The sequence below is a fragment of the Triticum aestivum genome, chromosome 3B (assembly GCF_018294505.1).
Source record: "Triticum aestivum cultivar Chinese Spring chromosome 3B, IWGSC CS RefSeq v2.1, whole genome shotgun sequence".
NCBI classification, from domain to species: Eukaryota; Viridiplantae; Streptophyta; class Magnoliopsida; order Poales; family Poaceae; genus Triticum; species Triticum aestivum.
The window spans coordinates 432,910,485-432,935,186 of NC_057801.1; positions in this window are offsets into that span (position 1 = coordinate 432,910,485).

The window sequence follows — 24,702 nt, forward strand, 5'->3', positions numbered from 1 at the left end:
TTCCTAGAGAAAACTAAGTTGAAAGATGATAGTAGCAATGATACGGACTTGGTCCGTGATCTGAGGTTTATCCTCATTGCTGCACAGAAGAGTTATGTCCTTGATGCACCGCTAGGTGACAGACCTATTGCAAGAGCAGATGCAGACATTATGAACGTTTGGCTAGCTCAATATGATGACTACTTGATAGTTCAGTGCACCATGCTTAGCGGCTTAGAATCAGGATTTCAAAGACGTTTTGAACATCATGGACCATATGAGATGTTCCAGGAGTTGAAGTTAATATTTCAAGCAAATACCCGAGTTGAGAGATATGAAGTCTCCAACAAGTTCTATAGCTAAAAGATGGAGGAGAATTGCTCAACTAGTGAGCATGTGCTCAGATTGTCTGGGTACTACAATCGGTTGAATCAAGTGTGAGTTAAGCTTACAGATAAGATAGTGATTGACAAAGTTCTCTAGTCACCATCACCAAGTTACTAGAACTTCATGATGAACTATAGTATGCAAGGGATGACAAAAACGATTCCCGAGCTCTTCGTGATGTTGAAATCGACGAAGGTAGAAATCAAGAAAGAGCATCAAGTGTTGATGATTGACAAGACCACTAGTTTCAAGAAAAGGGCAAAGGGAAATAAAGGGAACTTCACGTAGAATGGCAAGCAAGTTTTCACTCCCGCAAAGAAGCCCAAAGCTGGACCAAAGCCTGAAACTGAGTGCCTCTACTGCAAAGGAAATGGTCACTGTAAGTGGAAATGCCCTGAATATTTGGTAGATAAGAAGGATGGCAAAGTGAACAAGGGTATATTTGATATACAGGTCATTGATGTGTACCTTACTAGTGTTTATAGTAACCCCTGGGTATTTGATACTTGTTCGGTTGCTAAGATTAAGTAACTCGAAACAGGAGTTACAGAATAAACAGAGACTAGTTGAGGGTGAAGTGACGATGTGTGTTGGAAGTGGTTCCAAGATTGATATGATCATCATCGCACACTCCCTATATTTTCGAGATTAGTGTTGAACCTAAATAAATGTTATTTGGCGTTTGCGTTGAGCATGAATATGATTTGATCATGTTTATTGCAATACGGTTATTCATTTAAAGTCGGAGAATAATTGTTGTTCTGTTTACATGAATAAAACCTTTGATGGTCATACACCCAATGAAAATAGTTTGTTGGATCTCGATTGTAGTGATACACATATTCATAATATTGAAGCCAAAAGATGCAAAGTTAATAATGATAGTGCAACTTATTTGTGGCACTGTTGTTTGGGTCATATCGGTGTAAAGCGCATGAAGAAACTCCATAAAGATAGACTTTTGGAATCACTTGATTATGAATCATTTGATGCTTGTGAACCGTGCCTTATGGGCAAGATGACTAAAACTCCATTCTCCAGAACAATGGAACGTATTGGATATAATACATACCGATGTATGTGATCCGATGAGTGTTGAGGCTCGCGGCGGGTATCGTTATTTTCTGACTTTTATAGATGATTTGAGAAAATATGGGTATATCTACTTGCTGAAACATAAGTCTGTAACATTTGAAAAGTTCAAAGAATTTCAGAGTGAAGTGGAAAATCATCGTAACAAGAAAATAAAGTTTCTACGATCTGATCGTGGAGATGAATATTTGAGTTACGAGTTTGGTCTTCATTTGAAACAATGTGAAATAGTTTTGCAACTCATGCCACCTGGAACACCACAAGTAATGGTGTGTCCGAATGTCGTAATCGTACTTTACTAGATATGGTGCGATCTATGATGTCTCTTACTGATTTACCACTATCGTTTTGGGGTTATGCATTAGAGACAGTTGCATTCACTTTAAAAAAAGGGCACCATCAAAATCCGTTGAGACGACGCCTTATGAACTGTGGTTTGGCAACAAGCCAAAGTTGTCGTTTCTTAAAGTTTCGGGTTGTGATGCTTATGTGAAAAAGCTTCAACCTGATAAGCTCGAACCCAAATCGGAGAAGCGCGTCTTCATAGAATACCCAAAGGAAACTGTTGGGTACACCTTCTATCACATATCCGAAGGCAAGCTATTCGTTGCTAAGAATGGATCCTTTCTAGAGAAGAAGTTTCTCTCGAAAGGAGTGAGTGGGAGGAAAGTAGAAATTGATGAGTAACTGTACCTGCTCCCTTATTGAAAAGTAGGTCATCACATAAATCAGTTCTAGTGATTCCTACACCAATTAGTGAGGAAGTTAATGATGATGATCATGAAACTTCAGATCAAGTTACTACTGTACCTCGTAGGTCAACCAGAGTACGTTCTGCACTAGAGTGGTACGATAATCCTATTCTGGAAGTCATGTTACTAGACCATGATGAACCTGCGAACTATGAGGAAGCAATGATGAGCCCAGATTCCGCGAAATGGCTTGAGGCCATGAAATCTGAGATGGGATCCATGTATGAGAACAAAGTGTGGACTTTGGTGGAGTTGCCCGATGATCGGCAAGCCATATTGTATAAATGGATCTTCAAGAGGAAGACAGACGTTGATAGTAGTGTTACTATCTACAAGGCTCGACTTATCGCAAAAGGTTTTTCAACAAATTCAAGGTGTTGAATACGATGAGATTTTCTCACTCGTATTGATGCTTAAGTTTGTCCGAATCATGTTAGCAATTGCCACATTTTATGAAATTTCACAAATGGATGTCAAAACTGCATTCCTTAATGGATTTATTAAAGAAGAGTTGTATATGATGCAACCAGAAGGTTTTGTCAATCCTAAAGGTGCTAACAAAGTGTGCAAGCTCCAGCGATCCATTCATGGACTGGTGGAAGCATCTCGGAGTTGGAATATATGCTTTGATGAGTTGATCAAAGCATATAGTTTTATACAGACTTGTGGTGAAGCCTGTATTTACAGGAAAGTGAGTGGGAGCATTACAGCCTTTCTGATAAGTATATGTGGATGGCATATTGTTGATCAGAAATAATGTAGAATTTTCTGGAAAGCATAAAGGAGTGTTTGAAAGGAGTTTTTCAAAAGAAAGAAATCAATAAAGCTACTTACATATTGAGCTTCAAAATCTATTGAAATAGATCAACACGCTGGATAAGATTTTTCAATGAGTACATACCTTGATAAGATTTTGAAGTAGTTCAAAATGGAACAGTCAAAGAAGGAGTTCTTGCCTATGTTGCAAGGTGTGAAGTTGAGTAAGTCTCAAAACACAACCATGGCAGAAAATAGAAAGAGAATGAAAAGTCATTCCCTATGCCTCAGTCATAGGTTCTATAAAGTATGCTATGCTGTGTACCAGACCTATTGTATACCTTGCTCTGAGTTTGGCAAGGGAATACAATTCTGATCTAAGAGTAGATCACTGGACAACAGTCAAGAATATCCTTAGTAAGGACTAAGGAAATGTTTCTCGATTATGGAGGTGATAAAAGAGCTCGTTGTAAAGAGTTACATTGGTGCAAGCTTTTACACCAATCCAGTTGACTCTAAGTCTCAATCTGGATACATATTGAAAGTGGGAGCAATTAGCTAGAGTAGCTCCATCCAGAGCATTGTAGACATAGAATATTTTTGCAAAATAAATACGGCTCTGAATGTGACAGCCCGTTGACTAAACTTCTCTCACGAGAAAAACATGATCACACCTTAGTACTCTTTGGGTGTTAATCACATATCGATGTGAACTAGATTATTGACTCTAGTAAACCCTTTGGGTGTTGGTCAGATGACGATGTGAACTATGGGTGTTAATCACATACAGATGTGAATATTGGTGTTAAATCACATGGTGATGTGAACTAGATTATTGACTCTAGTGCAAGTGGGAGACTGAAGGAAATATGCCCTAGAGGCAATAATAAAGTTATTATTTATTTCCTTATTTCATGATAAATGTTTATTATTCATGCTAGAATTGTATTAACCAGAAACATAATACATGTGTGAATACATAGACAAACATAGTGTCACTAGTATGCCTCTACTTGACTAGCTCGTGAATCAAAGATGGTTAAGTTTTCTAGCCATATACATGAGTTGTCATTTGATTAACGGGGTCACATCATTAGGAGAATGATGTGATTGACTTGACCCATTCCGTTAGCTTAGCACTTGATCGTTTAGTATGTTGCTATTGCTTTCTTCATGACTTGTACATGTTCCTATGACTATGAGATTATGCAACTCCCGTTTATCGGAGGAACACTCTGTGTGCTACCAAATGTCACAACGTAACTGGGTCATTATAATGGAGCTCTAAAGGTGTCTCCAAAGGTACTTGTTGAGTTGGCGTATTTCGAGATTAGGATTTGTCACTCCGATTGTCGGAGAGGTATCTCTGGGCCCTCTCGGTAATGCACATCACTATAAGCCTTGCAAGCAATGTGACTAATGAGTTAGTTGCGGGATGGTGCATTACATAACGAGTAAATAGACTTGCCGGTAACGAGATTGAACTAGGTATTGAAATACCGACGATCGAATCTCGGGCAAGTAACATACCGATGACAAAGGGAACAACGTATGTTGTTATGTGGTTTGACTAATAAAGATATTCGTAGAATATGTGGGAGCTAATATGAGCATCCAGGTTCCGCTATTGGTTATTGGCCTGAGATGTGTCTCCGTCATGTCTATATAGTTCTCGAACCTGTAGGGTCCGCACGCTTAACGTTCGGTGATGATTTATATTATGAGTTATGTGTTTTGATGTACCAAAGGTAGTTTGGAGTACCGGATGAGATCGGTGACATGACGAGGAGTCTCAAAATGGTCGAGACGTAAAGATCGATATATTGGACGACTATATTCAGACATCGGAAAGGTTCCAAGTGATTTGGGTATTTATCGGAGTACCGGAGAGTTACTGGAATTCGCCAGGGAGTATATGGGCCTTATTGGGCTTTAGGGGAAAGAGAGAGGGGAGGCTGCCCACCCCCCCAAGGCCTAGTCCGAATTGGACTAGGGGAGGGGCTACGCCCCCTCCTTCCTTCTCTTCTCTTTTCCCTTTCCTTGACTCCTATTCCTACTACTTGGAAGGGGGGAATACTACTCCCGGTGGGAGTAGGACTCCTCCAGGGCGCGCCATAGGAGGGCCGACCCTCCCCCCTACTCCACTCCTTTTTATACGGGGGCAGGGGGCACCTCTAGACACACAAGTTGATCTGTTGATCTCTCCCAGCCGTGTGCGGTGCCCCCCTCCACCATATTCCACCTCGGTAATATTGTAACGGTGCTTAGGCGAAGCCCTGCGTTGGTAGCATCATCAACACCGTCATCACACCATCGTGCTGACGAAACTCTCCCGCAAAGAACTGCTGGATCGGAGTTCGTGCGACTTCATCGAGCTAAACATGTGCTGAACTCGGAGGTACCGTACGTTCGGTACTTGATCGGTCGAATTGTGAAGACGTATGACTACATCAACCGCGTTGTGCTAACGCTTCCGCTTTCAGTCTACGAGTGTACGTGGACAACACTCTCCCCTCTCGTTGCTATGCATCACCATGATCTTGCGTGTGCGTAGGAATTTTTTGGACATTACTACGTTCCCCAACAGCGACCCCGTACTTGCCTAAGTTAAAAAACACTCCGAGTGGAGAGCAATCCTCCCACTCGGGGGCTTAGCTGCGACCACGTACTCGCCTAAGTTAAAAACCATTCCGAGTGGAGAGCAATCCTCCCACTCGAGGGCTTAGCTGCGACCTGATACGTCTCCAATGTATCTATAATTTTTGATTGTTCCATGCTATTATATTACCCCTTTTGGATGTTTATGGGCTTTATTCTACACATTTATATCATTTTTGGGACTAACCTACTAACCGGAGGCCCAGCCCATATTGTTATCTTTTTGCCTATTTCAGTATTTCGAAGAAAAGGAATATCAAACGGGGTCCAAACGGAATGAAACCTTCGGGAGCGTTATTTTTGGAACAAATCTGATCTAGAGAGCCTGGAGTGCAAGTCACGAAAGCTCCGAGGGCCCCACGAGATAGGAGGCCCCCCCCTGTAGGGCGCGCCCCCTGTCTCGTGGGCCCCTCGGGGGTCCACCGACGTACTTCTTCCTCCTATATATATCCACGGACCCCGAAAACAGCCAGGAGCACCAGAAACACAATTTCCACCGCCGTAACCTTCTGTATCCGCGAGATCCCATCTTGGAGCCTTCGTCGGCACTCTGCCGGCGGGGGAATCGATCATGGAGGGCTTCTACATCAACACCATAGCCTCTCCGATGAGTTGTGAGTAGTTTACCACAGACCTATGGGTCCATAGTTATTAGCTAGATGGCTTCTTCTCTCTTTTTGGATCTCAATACAATGTTCTCCCCCTCTCTTGTGGAGATCTATTCGATGTAATCTCTTTTTGCGGTGTGTTTGTCGAGATCCGATGAATTGTGGGTTTATGATCAAGTTTATCTATGAATAATATTGGAATCTTCTCTGAATTCTTTTATGTATGATTGAGTTATCTTTGCAAGTCTCTTCGAATTATTAGTTTGGTTTGGCCTACTAGATTGATCTTTCTTGCCATGGGAGAAGTGTTTAGCTTTGGGTTCAATCTTGCGGTGATCTTACCCAGTGACAGAAAGGTTTGCAAGACACGTATTGTATTGTTGCCATCGAGGATAACAAGATGGGGTTTATATCATATTGCATGTGTTTATCCCTCTACATCATGTCATCTTGCCTAAGGCGTTACTCTGTTCTTATGAACTTAATACTCTAGATGCAGGTAGGAGTCGGTCGATGTGTGGAGTAATAGTAGTAGATGCAGGCAGGAGTCGGTCTACTTGTTATGGACGTGATGCCTATATACATGATCATGCCTAGATAATCTCATAACTATGCGCTTTTCTATCAATTGCTCGACAGTAATTTGTTCACCCACCGTAATACTTATGCTATCTCGAGAGAAGCCTCTAGTGAAACCTATGGCCCCCGGGCCTATCTCTTATCATATTTGCTTTCAATTTACTTTTATTTGCATCTTTATTTTCTGCATCTATATTATAAAATACCAAAAATATATTTATCTTATCATACTATCTCTATCAGATCTCACTTTCGTAAGTGACCATGAAGGGATTGACAACCCCTTTATTGCGTTGGTTGCGAGTTCTCAGTTTGTTTGTGTAGGTGCGTGGGACTTTTGAGGAGCCTCCTACTGGATTGATACCTTGGTTCTCAAAACTGAGGGAAATACTTACGCTACACTTTGCTGCATCACCCTCTCCTCTTCGGGGAAAACCAACGCTAGCTCAAGACGTAGCAAGAAGGATTTCTGGCGCCGTTGCCGGGGAGGTCTTCGCTCAAGTCAAGACATACCAAGTACCCATCACAAACCCATCTCCCTCGCATTTACATTATTTGCCTCTCGTTTTCCTCTCCCCCCACTTCACCCTTGCCGTTTTATTCGCCCTCTCTTTCCCAATCTCCTCCTCTCTTTTCGCTTGCCGTTTTTCTGTTTGCTTGTGTGTTGGATTACTTGTTGCCATGGCACAAGATAATACCAAGTTGTGTGACTTCTCGAATACCAATAATAATGATTTCCTTAGTACTCCGATTGCTCCTCTTAATGATGTTGAGTCTTGTGAAATCAATGCTGCTTTGCTGAATCTTGTTATGAAAGATCAATTCGCCGGCCTTCCTAGTGAAGATGCCGCTACTCATCTAAACAATTTTGTTGATTTGTGTGATATGCAAAAGAAGAAAGATACGGATAACAATATTGTCAAATTGAAGTTATTTCCGTTTTCACTTAGAGATCGTGCTAAAATTTGGTTTTCGTCTTTGCCCAAAAATAGTATTGATTCTTGGAACAAGTGCAAAGATGCTTTTATCTCTAAGTATTTTCCTCCCGCTAAGATCATCACTCTTAGGAACGATATTATGAATTTTAAACAACTTGATCATGAGCATGTTGCCCAATCTTGGGAAAGAATGAAATTGATGCTTCGCAATTGCCCTACTCATGGTTTGAATTTATGGATGATCATACAAAAATTTTATGCCGGTTTGAACTTTGCCTCTAGAAATCTCTTAGATTCGGCCGCGGGAGGCACGTTTATGGAAATTACGTTAGGAGATGCTACAAAATTGCTTGATAATATTATGGCTAATTATTCTCAATGGCACACCGAAAGATCTTCTAGTAAAAAAGTGCATGCTATAGAAGAAATCAATGTTTTGAGTGGAAAGATGGATGAACTTATGAAGATGTTTGCTACTAAAAATACTCCTCTTGATCCAAATGATATGCCTTTGTCTTCCTTGATTGAGAATAATAATGAATCTATGGATGTGAATTTTGTTGGTAGGAATAATTTTGGAAACAATGCTTATAGAGGAAATTTTAATACTAGACCGTTCCCTAGTAATCCCTCTAATAATTATGGAAATTCCTACAATAATTCTTATGGTAATTTTAATAAGATGCCCTCTGATTTTGAGAATAGTGTGAAAGAATTTATGATTTCTCAAAAGAATTTTAATGCTTGCTTGAAGAAAAATTGCTCAAAGTTGATGATTTGGCTAGGAACGTTGATAGACTTTCGCTTGATGTTAATTCTCTTAAACTTGGATCTTCTTCTCCTAAGCATGATATCAATGAGTCTCTCAAAGTAATGAGAATTTCCATTGACGAGTGCAAGGAAAGAACCGCTAGATTGCGTGCTAAAAAAGAAAGCTTTATAAAAGCGTGTTCTTCTAGTCTACATGAAAATAATGATGAGGATCTTAAAGTTATTGATGCGTCTCCGATTAGATCTATGTTTTGCAATATGAATTTTGATGATTATGGGAGTGACGATGAATCAACTTTGCCTAGAAGGCGTCCCAAAAATTCAGAATCTTTAGATCGTAATGTTAAATTTGGTAAAAGAGAGATTGGAGAATCTTCAACTTCTAATATTGAACCTACTATATCGGATTTCAAGGAATTTGATTATGATAATTGCTCTTTAAAAGGTTGTATTTCCTTGTTGCAATCCGTTGTTAATTCTCCTCATGCTTATAGTCAAAATAAAGCTTTTACCAAACATATCGTTGATGCCTTGTTGCAATCTTATGATGAAAAACTAAATTTGGAAGTTTCTATACCTAGAACTTAATGATGAGTGGGAACCTACTATAAAGATTAGAATTAAATATTATGAGTGTTTTGCTTTGTGTGATTTGGGTGCTAGTGTTTCCACGATTCCAAAAACTTTATGTGATATTCTAGGTTTCCATGATATTGATGATTGCTCTTTAAATTTGCACCTTGCGGATTCCACCATTAAAAAGCCTATGGGAAGGATCCATGATGTTCTTATTGTTGCAAATAGAAATTTGGTGCCCGTAGATTTTATCGTTCTTGATATAGATTGCAATCTTTCTTGCCCTATTATTCTTGGTAGACCTTTTCTTAGAACGATTGGTGCGATTATTGATATCAAGGAAGGGAACATTAGATTCCAATTTCCTTTAAAGAAAGGCATGGAGCACTTTCCAAGAAAGAAATTCAAATTACCTTATGAATCTATCATGCGTGCTACTTATGAATCATGTGTCAAAGATGGCACTAGTTAGATCTATCCTTGCTTTTATGCCTAGCTAGGGGCGTTAAACGATAGCGCTAGTTGGGAGGCAACCCAATTTTTTTATGTTTTTTGTTTTTGCTCCTGTTTAGGAATAAATCTTGCATCTACTCTCTGTTTAGATGTGTTTTTATCTTTTATTTAGTGTTTGTGCCAAGTAGAACCTATAGGATAAACTACGATGATAGTTGATTTGATTCTGCTGAAAAACAGAAACTCTGCACTCACGAGAAAAAATTCAATAAATCACAGAAACGTGATTTTGCATTGATTCTTTTTTATGCTGATCGATAGACAAATTTTCCAGTACGTACTATTTTGGTAGGATTTTTAGAGTTCCAGAAGTTTGCGTTAGTTACAGATTGCTACAGAATGTTCTGTTTTTGACAGATTATGTTTTTCATGTGTTGTTTGCTTATTTCAATGCATCTATGGCTAGTAAATTAGTTTATGAACCATAAGGAAGTTGGAATACAGTAGGTTTATTACCAAAATAAATAAAGAATGAGTTTATTGCAGTACCTTATGTGGTGGTTTTGTTTTCTTTCACTAACGGAGCTTATAAGATTTCCTGTTGAGTTTTGTGTTGTGAAGTTTTCAAGTTTTGGGTAAAGCCTTTATGGACTATGGAATAAAGGGTGGCAAGAGCCTAAGCTTGGGGATTCCCAAGGCACCCCAATATATTCAAGAATAGCCAAAAGCCTAAGCTTGGGGATGCCCCGGGAAGGCATCCCCTCTTTCGTCTTCGTTCATTGGTAACTTTACTTGGAGCTATATTTTTATTCGCCACATGATATGTGTTTTGCTTGGAGCGTCGTGTATTATATTAGTCTTTGCTTTTTAGTTTACCACAATCATCCTTGCTCTACACACCTTTTGGGAGAAGCTTATTTGATTAGAATTTGCTAGAATACTCTATGTGCTTCACTTATATCTTTTGAGCTTGATAGTTTTTGCTCTAGTGCTTCACTTATATCTTTTAGAGCACGACGGTGGTGTCTTAATTTTGAAGAAATTGCTAGTCTCTCATGCTTCACTTATATCATTTTGAGAGTCTTTTAGAACAGCATGGTATTTGCTATTGTTACAAAGTTGGTCCTAGAATGATGAGCATCCAAGTTGGGTATAATAAAAACTATCATAGGAAGTGAATTGGATGCTATGATCAACTTGATACTTGATAATTGTTTTGAGATATGGAGGTAGTAATATTAAAGTTATGCTAGTTGGGTGATTATGAATTTAAAGAATGCTTGTGTTGAAGTTTGTGATTATCGTAGCATGCACGTATGGTGAACCGCTTTGTGATGAAGTTGGAGCACAATTTTATTTATTGATTGTCTTCCTTATGAGTGGCGGTCGGGGACGAGCGATGGTCTTTTCCTACCAATCTATCCCCCTAGGAGCATGCGCGTAGTGCTTTGATTTTTGATGACTTCTAAATTTTTGCAACAAGTATATGAGTTCTTTTGATTAATGTTGAGTCCATGGATTATACGCACCCTTTCACCCTTCCACCATTGCTAGCCGCTTTTGTACCGCGCAAATTTTCGCCGGTACCATACATCCACCATACTCCTTCCTCAAAACAGCCACCATACCTACCTATTATGGCATTTCCATAGCCATTCCGAGATATATTGCCATGCAACTTTCCACCGTTCCGTTCATATGACACACATTACTTTTGTCATATTGCTCTTTGCATGATCATGTAGTTGACATCGTATTTGTGGCAAGGCCACCTTCATAATTTTCATACATGTCGCTCTTGAGTCATTGCATATCCCGGTACACCGCCGGAGGCATTCATATAGAGTCATATTTTGTTCTAGCTTTGAGTTGTAAATCCATAAAAGTGTGATGATCTTCATTATTAGAGCATTGTCCTCGTGAGGAAAGGATGATGAAGGCTATGATTCCCCCACAAGTCGGGATGAGACTTCGGACTTTACAAAAAAGAAAAAGGAAAAAAAGAGAAAGGCCAAAAAAAAGGCCAAAGAAAGAAAAAAATAAAATGAGAGAAAAAGAGAGAAGGGACAATGCTACTATCTCCTTTTCCACACTTGTGCTTCAAAATAGCACCATGATCTTCATGATAGAGAGTCTCATATGTTGTCACTTTCATATACTAGTGGGAATTTTTCATTATAGAACTTGGCTTGTATATTCCAATGATGGGCTTCCTCAAAAGTGCCCTAGGTCTTTGTGAGCAAGCGAGTTGGATGCACACCCACTTAGTTTCTTTTATTGAGCTTTCATATATTTATAGCTCTAGTGCATCTGTTGCATGGCAATCCCTACTCACTCACATTGATATCTATTAATGGGCATCTCCATAGTCCATTGATACGCCTAGTTGATGTGAGACTATCTTCTCCTTTTTGTCTTGTCCACAACCACCATTCTATTCCACATATAGTGCTATGTCCATGGCTCATGCTCATGTATTGCGTGAAAGTTGAAAGAGTTTGAGATTATTAAAGTATGAAACAATTGCTTGGCTTGTCATCGGGGTTGTGCATGATTAAATTCTTTGTGTGATGAAGATAGAGCAACAGCCAGACTATATGATTTTGTAGGGATAACTTTCTTTAGCCATGTTATTTTGAGAAGACGTGATTACCTTGATTAATATGGTTGAAGTATTACTATTTCTTATGTCTTTATGAACTTTTATTTTGTATTCATTTGGATTTGAACATTCATGCCACCATGAAAGAAAATTACATTATGAATTATGCTAGGTAGCATTCCACATCAAAAATTCTCTTTTTATCATTTACCTACTCGAGGACGAGCAGGAATTAAGCTTGGGGATGCTTGATACGTCTCCAACGTATCTATAATTTTTTATTGTTCCATGCTATTATATTACCCCTTTTGGATGTTTATGGGCTTTATTCTACACATTTATATCATTTTTGGGACTAACCTACTAACCGGAGGCCCAGCCCATATTGCTGTTTTTTCCCTATTTCAGTATTTCGAAGAAAAGGAATATCAAACGGAGTCCAAACGGAATGAAACCTTCGGGAGCGTTATTTTTGGAACAAATCTGATCCGGAGAGTCAGGAGTGCAAGTCAAGAAAGCTCCGAGGGACCCACGAGATAGGAGGGCGCCCCCCTGTAGGGCGCGCCCCCTGTCTCGTGGGCCCCTCGGGGGTCCACCGACATACTTCTTCCTCCTATATATATCCACGGACCCCAAAAACAGCCAGGAGCACCACGAAACACAATTTCCACCGCTGTAACCTTCTGTATCCGCGATATACCATCTTGGAGCCTTCGCCGGCACTCTGCCAGAGGGGGAATCGACCACGGAGGGCTTCTACATCAACACCATAGCCTCTGCGATGAGTTGTGAGTAGTTTACCACAGACCTACGGGTCCATAGTTATTAGCTAGATGGCTTCTTCTCTCTTTTTGGATCTCAAAACAATGTTCTCCCCCTCTCTTGTGGAGATCTATTTGATGTAATCTCTTTTTGTGGTGTGTTTGTTGAGATCCGATGAATTGTGGGTTTATGATCAAGTTTATCTATGAATAATATTGGAATCTTCTCTGAATTCTTTTATGTATGATTGAGTTATCTTTGCAAGTCTCTTCGAATTATCAGTTTGGTTTGGCCTACTAGATTGATCTTTCTTGCCATGGGAGAAGTGTTTAGCTTTGGGTTCAATCTTGCGGTGATCTTACCCAGTGACAGAAAGGGTTGCAAGACACGTATTGTATTGTTGCCATCGAGGATAACAAGATGGGGTTTATATCATATTGCATGTGTTTATCCCTCTACATCATGTCATCTTGCTTAAGGCGTTACTCTGTTCTTATGAACTTAATACTCTAGATGCAGGTAGGAGTCGGTCGATGTGTGGAGTAATAGTAGTAGATGCAGGCAGAAGTCAGTCTACTTGTTATGGACGTGATGCCTATATACATGATCATGCCTAGATAATCTCATAACTATGCGCTTTTCTATCAATTGCTCGGCAGTAATTTGTTCACCCACCGTAATACTTATGCTATCTCGAGAGAAGCCTCTAGTGAAACCTATGGCCCCCGGGTCTATCTCTTATCGTATTTGCTTTCAATTTACTTTTATTTGCATCTTTATTTTCTGCATCTATATTATAAAATACTAAAAATATATTTATCTTATCATACTATCTCTATTAGATCTCACTTTCGTAAGTGACCATGAAGGGATTGACAACCCCTTTATTGTGTTGGTTGCGAGTTCTCAGTTTGTTTGTGTAGGTGCGTGGGACTTTTGAGGAGCCTCCTACTAGATTGATACCTTGGTTCTCAAAACTGAGGGAAATACTTACGCTACGCTTTGCTGCATCACCCTCTCCTCTTCGGGGAAAACCAACGCTAGCTAAAGACGTAGCACGACCCCGTACTCGCCTAAGTTAAAAAACATTCCGAGTGGAGAGCAATCCTCCCACTCGGAGGCTTAGCCGCGACCCCGTACTCGCCTAAGTTAAAAACCATTCCGAGTGGAGAGCAATCCTCCCACTCGGGGCCGCGACCCCGTACTCACCTAAGTTAAAAAAACTACTCCAAGTGGATACCAACCCTCCCACTTGGTGGCTTAGCTGCAACCCCGCACTCGCCTAAGTCACAAAGATCCTCTGAGCTGCATCACAAGTACAACGTACGCTCCATCCCGATCCACAAGGACGACGAGGTGCCAATTGAGCACGTCGTCTGAGCTGCGTCACAAGTACAACGTACGCTCTATCCCGATCCGCAGGGACGACGAGGTGCCAATCGAGCACGTCGTCTGAGTTGCGTCACAAGTACAATGTACGCTCCATCCCGATCCACAAGGACGATGAGGTGCCAATCGAGCATGTCGTCTGAGCTGCATCACAAGTACAACCTCCATTATGAGTGAGAAGTTAAGTTCCACATGGAATAAGGAAAAGATCCAAAAGTGGTAAATACGAAGTCACCATATTCAAAGGAAAATCAAGTTTAGATAAACCCAGCAAAGTTCAGAACCACGGGCACAAGTACTCAGGCATCAGGCCTGAAAGAGTTTAATGGTTACAAAACCACTCGGCATTCTGAGGCAAATAAAGGTGGGGCATAATGTTTATTCACTCGGCAGGAGGAGGACTTGCTGGCTCGACGAAGCTGTCAAGGTCAATGCTGTCTGTGATACAAATAGCAGCGTCGATGAAGGTATCCATGAAGGACTGGAAGTTGAGCGTCTTGGTGTTGGCAACCTTGAGAGCCGCCACCTTGTCTTCTCTGACATCCTTGTAGTGGACTTGGACCAAATACAGAGCCACATCGGCGCCACAGTGAGCAGACGACTTCTTCCACTCTTGCACTCGAGCGGGATTTCATTCAGTCGAGTCATCAGGGACTCGAGATCATTCTGGAACTCTGCTCGGGGCCAGAGCTCAGTGTCAATCTGTGACATCGCCACCTTCAGACTAGCAAGATAATCCACAGCATTGTCTAGACGAGACTCCAAGCGCAGCATGTTCATCACGACGTCATCCTTGACGGGAGAGTTTATGGCGTCAAGATCTGTCTCGATCCGCCCAGTCTCTGCTTTGATGTCTTGACAGAGTTCTGCACAGCCAGAAAAGTGGTGAGTTGATAGTTATATAATGAGTTGACAATCGCAAATCAGTCGGACGAGAGGAAGTACCTTCAAGCTTCAGGACCAACTTCTCAGCAAGTCTTCCCAGATAAGCCTCCAGTCCGCCCTTCTTCGCCCTGAAATCTCCAACCTTGTCAGCCAGGGCCTCCTTGTCCTTCTTCAGCTTCGCAATCTCCTTGTTGGCTTCAGTAAAAACAGTCTTTAGCTTGGCGTTCTCCTCTTCTTACTTGCTGACTGAAGCCAGCTTCTTGTCAGCAAGCTCTGTGTTCGCGCTTCTTTCTGTGTTGTGGCAAGGTCATTGTCCTTCTGCTCCAGAGCCTGCTTCATTTTGACTAAAGAAATAACATTCTTCAATCGACCTTGGAGTTGACAGTTTTCACTACACACGTCTGTTTGAGTGGAGCCACTCGGTTCAAAAGACTAAAAAGGAAGAACTATAAGGTGGACAATCGGCGAGTTATTACCTCCCATAGCAACAACATCATCCTTGGCCTTCTGAAGATTCTTCTTGGCCAGCTCCAGATTAAGGTTGAGGTTGATCTGTTTCTTCTCCAACTCAGCAAACTAGGCCCCGAGCTCACAAGATTTCTGCGATCAGCAAACAAGACACGTCAGTCGACAGAAACAAAAGTTAATCTTGGCAAAAAGTGTTCTAAGACTACTGTTGAATCAAAACATCCAACGGTAGTCTCGGGGACTACACCAAGTGGGTGCACTTGGTGTGCCCCCACTGGTCCAGTTTACCACTCGGCATGGTCTGCCTAGCATGGGTATGCAAAAAAAGAGAGATTCTCATACCCCAGCCGACTGCGCAGTCGACCATGGTCTCGGGGACTACACCTAGTGGGTGCACTCTGCGTGCCCCCACTGGTCTGGATTCCACTCGGATCAAACTATTCAACCGAGTGAAAGAACAATGAAGTGACATTCGACAAAGACCCCCCACCGAATCAAACATCTGACAACGGTCTCAGGGACTACACCCAGTGGGTGCACTTTTGCGTGCCCCCACTGGTTCCGAGATACACTCGACTCAACTTGGTCGACCCAAGTAGAAGAGCTATTCAACACCAAGTTAAAGCACCCAGTGGGTGATTGGATGCAAAATGCAGACTCATGATAGATGCACATAAAAGGTTCCAAAACACTCATCCAGGGACATCCTACAGACAATGAAGCAGCAGCTATAACTACTATATCATAGCAAGGCAAAAATCAAATCGGGAGTTCAGTCGGAAATCAACTGACCTTGACATTAACATGCAGAGCAGAGTGGCATTCTAGGTAGCCTGGCTGGCCTCCTGCACCACCTTCATCTGCTCCATCATAAGGTTCGCTTGGAGTATGGCTTCCTTGGCTGCACCCGTCGGGTCATCTGGAGTATGATGAGCAGCAAAGAGCAACGATGGTGGTACAGTCAGAGCAATCACAGTGTCTGAAGCATGGAGTTGCGCAGGTGATACGTCTCCAACGTATCTACTTTTCCAAACACTTTTGCCCTTGTTTTGGACTCTAACTTGCATGATTTGAATGAAACTAACCCGGACTGACGCTGCTTTCAACAGAACTGCCATGACGTTGTCTTATGTGTAGAAAAGAAAAGTTCTGGGAATGTCCTGAAAATCCACGGAGGCACTTTTTGGAATTAATAAGAATTTCTGGGCGAAAGAAATACACCAGGGGGCCCAGGGCCTGTCCACGAGACAGGGGGGCGCCCCTCCCCCCTGTAGGGCGCACCCCCCTATCTCGTGGGCCCCCTAGACCTCCACCGACCTCAACTCCAACTCCATATATTCAAATCAGGGAGAAAAAGGTCAGAGAGAAAGTTTCATCGCGTTTTACGACACGAAGCCGCCGCCAAGCCCTAATCTCTCTCGGGAGGGCTGATGTGGAGTCCGTTCGGGGCTCCGAAGAGGGGGATTCGTCACCGTCGTCATCATCAACCATCCTCCATCACCAATTTCATGATGCTCACCGCCGTGCGTGAGTAATTCGATCGTAGGCTTGCTGGACGGTGATGGGTTGGATGAGATTTACCATGTAATCAAGTTAGTTTTGTTAGGGTTTGATCCGTAGTATCCACTATGTTCTGAGATTGATGTTGCTATGACTTTGCTATGCTTAATGCTTGTCACTAGGGCCCGAGTGCCATGATTTTATATCCGAACCTATTATGTTTTCATGAATATATGTGTGTTATCGATCCTATCTTGCAAGTCTATAGTCACCTATTATGTGTTATGATCCGACAACCCCGAAGTGACAATAATCGGGATACTTCTCGGTGATGACCGTAGTTTGAGGAGTTCATGTATTCACTATGTGTTAATGCTTTGGTCCGGTTCTCTATTAAAAGGATGCCTTCATATCCCTTAGTTTCCTCTAGGACCCCGCTGCCACGGGAGGGTAGGACAAAAGATTATTTACAGAATACATGCCTACATTACATTGATGAACTGGAGCTAGTTCTATGTCACCCTATGTTATAGCTATTACATGAGGAATCGCATCCGGCATAATTATCCATCACTGATCCATTGCCTACAAGCTTTCCATATATTGTTCTTCGCTTATTTACTTTTCCGTTGCTACTGTTACAACTACTACAAAAACCCAAAAACATTGATCTTTACTTTTGCTATTGTTACCATTATTATCATTCCACCTTTGCTACTAAATACCTTGCTGCAGATACTAAGTTATCCAGGAGTGATTGAATTGACAACTCAACTGCTAATACTCAAGAATATTATTTGGCTCCCCTTGTGTCGAATCAATAAATTTGGGTTGTACTTCACCCTCGAAAGCTGTTGCGATCCCCTACACTTGTGGGTTATCAAGAATAATTTCTGGCGCCGTTGCCGGGGAGCATAGCTCTATTCTTTGAGTCACTTGGGATTTATATCTGTTGATCACTATGAAGAACAAAAGACGCTAAAACCAAGATTTTGCCCTCAACTACGAGGGGATGTAAGGAACTGCCATCTAGCTCTGCCCTAGATTCTCCTTCCGTTATTAGTAGGCTTGCGACACCTAAACCTGCTACTGCTATGAATTCTGATATGTCGCATGTTATTGATGATGCCACTTTTGCTATGCATGATGAAACTACTTCTGTGCATGATACTACTTTGCCATTAGGTGATTTTCTTGATGAACAACTTGCTAGAGTTAGGGGGAATGAAAATATTGAACATGCTATTATTGATGATAGTGATGATGAAGGTTCTCCCAATGATTATGTACTGCCTATTGTTCCTAAGGGTTATGTTATGAATGAAGAAGCTGCTAGGGAAATCTTTGCTTGCAATGATAGATACGATCTTAAGAAATTATTAGCTAAATGGAAGCAGCAGTCTCTTAATGGTAGAATGAAACCCGACCCCGCTTTTGCTACTTCACATATCTGTGTTACTGATAAGGATTATGAATTCTCTGTTGATCCTGAAATTATTACTTTAGTTGAATCTGATCCTTTTTATGGCCTTGAATCCGAAACTGTTATGGCACATCTTACCAAGTTGAATGATATAGCTACCCTGTTTACTAATGGTGAGAAGTCTCGCTATTTTTATATCCTTAAGATATTACCGTTCTCATTGAAGGGTGATGCTAAGACTTGGTACAATTCTCTTGCTCCTGGTTGTGTGTGTAGTCCCTAGGATATGATTTATTACTTCTCTGCTAAATATTTCCCTGCTCATAAGAAACAAGCTGCCTTGCGGGAAATATATAATTTTGTGCAAATCAAAGAGGAGAGTCTCCCACAAGCTTGGGGGAGGCTTCTCCGGTTACTTAATGCTTTGCCTGATCATCCTCTTAAGAAAAATGAAATACTTGATATCTTTTATAATGGACTAACCGATGCTTCCAAGGACTACTTGGATAGTTGTGCTGGTTGTGTTTTCAGGGAAAGAACAGTTGACGAAGCTGAAATATTATTGAATAATATGTTAACTAATGAAAATAATTGGACTCTTCCTGAGCCAATTCCTGAAGCAATTCCTGAACCAATTGAGCCAATTCCTAAGCCTGTTCCTAAACCCACTCCGAAGAAGAGAGGTGTTTTATTTCTCAGTCCTGAAGATATGCAAGAGGCAAAGAAATCAGTGAAAGAAAAAGGTATTAAAGCTAAATATGTTAATAATTTACCTCCTATTGAAGAAATTCATGGCCTTAATATACCACCTGTTGAAGAACCATATTGTCTTGATAACCCGACACAGGTAGTAAAGGTAAATTCTCTCTATAGATATGATAAAGTTGAAATCCCCTCTACTAAATTTCATAGCCCATGCTTAGATGAATTTGATGACTTTATGGCTAGACAAGAAAGTTTTAATGCTTATGTTGGTAGAGAGTTAAAGAATAATGCTTTCGAGATAGGACGCGTAAGCGATAATATGGCTAGAGTTAAAAGTGAACTCCAACTCGTTAGCAAATATGCTTCTATGGTTGCTACTCAAGCTGAGCAAGTACTTCCAACTCAAAATGATTTGCTTGAGGAATTAAATAATAAAAATGACTTTGCTGTTAGAGTGGCTACTAGAACTAGTAGAATGACTCAGGAACCTTTGTATCCTGCAGGCCACCCTAAGAGAATCGAGCAAGATTCTCAGAGAAATAATTTAGAGGCACCTAGTTCTTCCAAAAAGAAGAAAAAGAAAGATGATAGGACTTTGCATGCTTCTAGTGAACCTGCTGTAGACACACCTGAGAATCTCAATGATATTTCTATCTCTGATGCTAAAACACAATCAGGTGATCAACATGAACCTAGTGATAATGTTAATGATAATGTTTATGTTGATGCTCAACCTAGAAAAAGCAATGATGTAGAGATTAAACCTGCTGTTGATCTTGATAACCCACAATCAAAGAATCAACGTTATGATAAGAGAGATTTTGTTGCTAGGAAGCACGATAAAGAAAGAGAACCATGGGTTTAGAAACCCATGCCCTTTCCTCCTAAACCATCCAAGTCAAAGGATGATGAGGATTTTGAGCACTTTGCTGAAATGATTAGACCTATTTTCTTACGTATGCGCTTAACTGATATGCTGAAAGTAAATCCTTATGCTAAGTATATGAAGGATATCATCACAAACAAAAGAAAGATACTGGAAGCTGAAATTTCCACCATGCTTGCTAATTACACTTTTAAGGGTGGAATACCAAAGAAACTTGGAGATCCGGGGTACCAACTATACCATGCTCCATTAAAAGAAATTATGTTAGGACTGCTTTATGTGATCTTGGAGCCGGTGTTAGTGTTATGCCTCTCTCTTTATATCGTAGACTTAAATTGAATAAGTTGACACCTACTGAAACATCTTTGCAAATGGTTGATAAATCAACTGCTATACCTGTCGGTATTTGTGAGGATGTGCATGTTGTGGTTGCAAATGTCACTATCTTAACGGACTTTGTTATTCTTGATATTCCTGAGGACGATAGTATGTCTATTATCCTTGGTAGACCTTTTTTGAACACTGCAGGGGGTGTTATTGATTGCAACAAAGGCAATGTCACTTTTCATATTAATGGTAATGAGCATACGATACTCTTTCCGAGGAAACAATCTCAAGTTCATAGCATAAATTCTATTGAAAGAGTTCCAACTATTATTTTTGGAGGTTTTGAATTTCCTCTCCCTACTGTCAAGAAAAAGTATGATATTCTTATTGTTGGGGATTTTCATATCCCCGCTGAGGTAACTTAGTGTTATTCGAAATTTCTCCGGTTCCGTGCTATTCGGAATGAGTTTGTTAACAAGACTTGATCAACCTTGTTAGTGGATTCATTTTGACGATCACGAGATGGATGAAACCAGAAGGCACAACCTTCTGTACCCTCTTTTTACTTTTTGTTATTTAAAATAAATAAAGCAAAAATAGTATTATCTGTCTGTTTTCTGAATTATTAGTGCATTAAAAATAATCCCAAAATAAAAGTGCTCCAAATGCCCTGCAAATTTAGTATGATTTTTTCTGGAATATTTGAGGATTTTAGGCACTAAAATCACTGTAGGAGGGGCAAGCACCAGGCCACGAGAGTGGAGGGCGCCCCCCCCCCTATAGGGCGCGCCCCCCTGTCTCGTGGGCCCCTGGTGGCCCCCCTCCACTTATGCCAGCACCCACACACTTCATCTTCCACCCAAAAAAATCCCCATCCAGCTCAAGCATGAGTTCTAGCTCTTTTTGCTGCGATTTTCGATCTCCTTGCTCAAAGCTCCATTCACAAAACTGCTTTGGGAGATTGTTGCTTGGTATTTGACTCCTCCATTGGTCCAATTAGTTTTTGTTCTAGTGCTTTATTCATTGCAAATTTTTGCTGCATAGGTGACCATGTTCTTGAGCTTGCATGTTAAATTTTTGAGGTCCCAAGCAATTCCAATGCATGATATAGGCTCTAGTCACTTGTAGGAGTAGTTGCTATCGATCTTGTTCAGTTTTATTTACTTTTATTTGGAAGTTACTAAAATTTCAGAAATTTTCAAAAAATGTTAAGGAACTTTTTGAGGGGCTCTTCTAGCCAAAGCTCTCAGGAAAAACAAGCCAAAGAGAAGGAAAAAGCCAAGTATAATCTTCCTTGCTTAGCGGAAGTACGGTCGTGTGAATGGCCATGCGAGGATTTCTTGAAAGAAGCTGGAATTCATGAAGATTTTTATTCTTTGATCGAGACTGCAGGCCTCACCGATTTCATCAACGACCGGATCGATCAGTATCTGTTACTCACAAATACTTTCATGCAAAACTTTTATTATTATCCTAAGAAGTCACCGCCTGCAGCATCATTTCATTTATATGATGAATTCAGAGAAATGTCTTTACGTAATTTTTGCGCGGTGTGTAGGATACCTTATGAGGGAAAATAGAGGAACCCCATCGTAAAGATGTGGATGGCTTTGTTAATACTATCGCTATAGAGGAGCCAAAGAAGGGCTCTGAGGCAAAAGTCTCTAGCATACACTTTCCTGTTTTACGCTACTTTGCCATATTTGCTAGTAGATGCTTGATTGGTCGTGGAAATAGTGGAAACTTGAGCATTCCTGATATTATCATTCTTCAACATGCCTTGCTTGGAGACAATACTTTTAGTATGGGTGTCGTAGTTGCTAAACGGCTAGCCCTGAATCGTACAAAAGGCCCCATATTTAGAGGTATCTATGCTGCACGTCTTGCTAGACATTTTCATATACCCATTAGGCACCATGAGGAAGAGGAGACAACATTGCCTCCTCACATTTTAGATTACGATAGCATGGTAGCACACAAGTTTATTGTTGACAACGAAGATAGGATACTCTTGTATAAACTTAGATTCAATAAGAAACACTTTGAGATTATTATTTTGCCTGCGCCTTTGTTGTTTGATTTGCTTGCAGAAAAATTTCTTGTCACATCCGAAGTAGTGAACAATCATCGAGCCCAAGCTTTTACTCCAGAACCTGAACCTGAGCCGGAACCTGAGCTGGACCCTTATCATGCATCATCTGTCCAGTGGGATTCGGAGATGACCAGCCAGTATTATCCTGATTACACCTCTCATTACTCCGGAGAGAGTAGCGGCGGTCCTTGGTATTAGACCAACTTAGGCCAAAAGCCTAAGCTTGGGGGAGTACGTATTTCTCACCGACTTTACATTCATGTTCACACACTAGTCGTCAGTGCTCATACTCTTTCATTGTATTATCCTTGCTAGTTTAAATTCCTTTTTCTAGTTTTCTTCTTGTGTGCTTGATAAACCTTAAGAAAAACCAAAAAAATAGTTAGTTTAATTTCCATGCTTGTAGTAGAAATTAAAATGAAAACCCAAAAAGATTTCTAGTTCTTCTTTTTACTTGTTGGGAGCTTTCCCGTGTAAATAGTTTTATTTTATTTCCTTTCCTTTGGGGGTCAAGAAGACCATATTGAAAATGCTTAGTGTCTCATATGCATGATTGTTTATTTAATTTAGAGCCCATATTACTTGTCTTCCCTTTTGAGTTGAATGCTTGCAGATTCCAGCTTAGTCCAATGCACATGCACTCTTATTATTATACACATCGTTCGGTCGTGCAAGTGAAAGGCAATAATAACGATATATGATGGACTTATTGGGATGAGAAAAGCTGGTATGAACTCGACCTCTCTTGCTTTTGTAAATATGTTGAGTTCATCGTTTCTGAGTCAGCTTATTATTAAGTAAACATATTTGCAATGACATTTAGAGATTATAGTTGCTTGTGCCATGCTTGAGTAGCTATGAGTTATAATGGTTTACCTTGCGTGCCAACATGCTATTAGAATGATTATGATGGTGTATGATGGGATGGTATCCTCCTTTAAATGAATTGAGTGACTCGACTTGGCACATGTTCACGCATGTAGTTGAATCAAATCAACATAGCCGTCACGATACTTATGTTCATGGTAGATTATATCCTGCTCATGCTTGTACTCGGTGTAAATGAATTTTAATGCATGTTCATGACTATTGTCGCTCTCTCAGTTGGTTGCTTCCCAGTCTTTTGCTAGACTTCACCTGTACTAAGCGGGAATACTGCTTGTGCATCCAAACTCCTTAAAACCCAAAGTTGTTCCATATGAGTCCACTATACCTTCCTATATGCGGTATTTTCCTGCCGTTCCAAGTAAATTTGTATGTGCCAAACTCCAAACCTTCAAATGAATTCTGTTTTGTATGCTCGAGCATCTCATGTTACAACTAGGGCTGCCTATATCTTCCATGCTAGGTGCGTTATTCTCACGAGGAGTGGACTCCGCTCCTCATTCACCAGAAAGGGCCGGTAACCGGGATGCCCAGTCCCATGATCCAAAAAAAATCAAAGCAAATCAAAATAATTAAACAAATCTCCACCAGAGTTGTTGTTAGTTGGAGGCACTCGTTGTTTCAAGCAAGCCATGGATTGATGCTTGTTGGTACTTGGGGGAGTATAAACCTTTACCATTCTGTTTGGGAACTGCCTATAATGCATGTAGTATGGAAGATACAGCCATCTCATAGTTGTTGTGTTGACAGTGAAAGTATGCCGCTCAAAATGTTATTCAATCTCTATTTTAAAATCGAGCTCTGACACCTCTACAAATCCCTGCTTCCCTTTGCGAAGGGCCTATCTATTTACTTTTATGTTGATTCATCACCCTTCTTATTAAAAAGCACCCGTTGGGGAGCACACTGTCATTTGCATTCATTACTATTGGTTTATATTGGGTATGACTTGACTGGATCACTTTTACCATGAATTACAATGTTTAGTCAGTCCTTAATCTTTAAAGGTGCTCTGCATTTATGTTTTGCGGTCTCGGAAAGGGCTAGCGAGATACCTTTTTGTTATATCATGTTATAGTTATTTTGAGAAAGTGTTGTCATCCGAGTTTTATTATTATGGCTCACTAGCTGATTATGCTATTGATATGAGTAATTGTGAGACCTAGGTGTTATTGTTAGTATGGTTAGTTCATAGTATTTGCTGAACCTGAATGATGGCTTTTCATGTT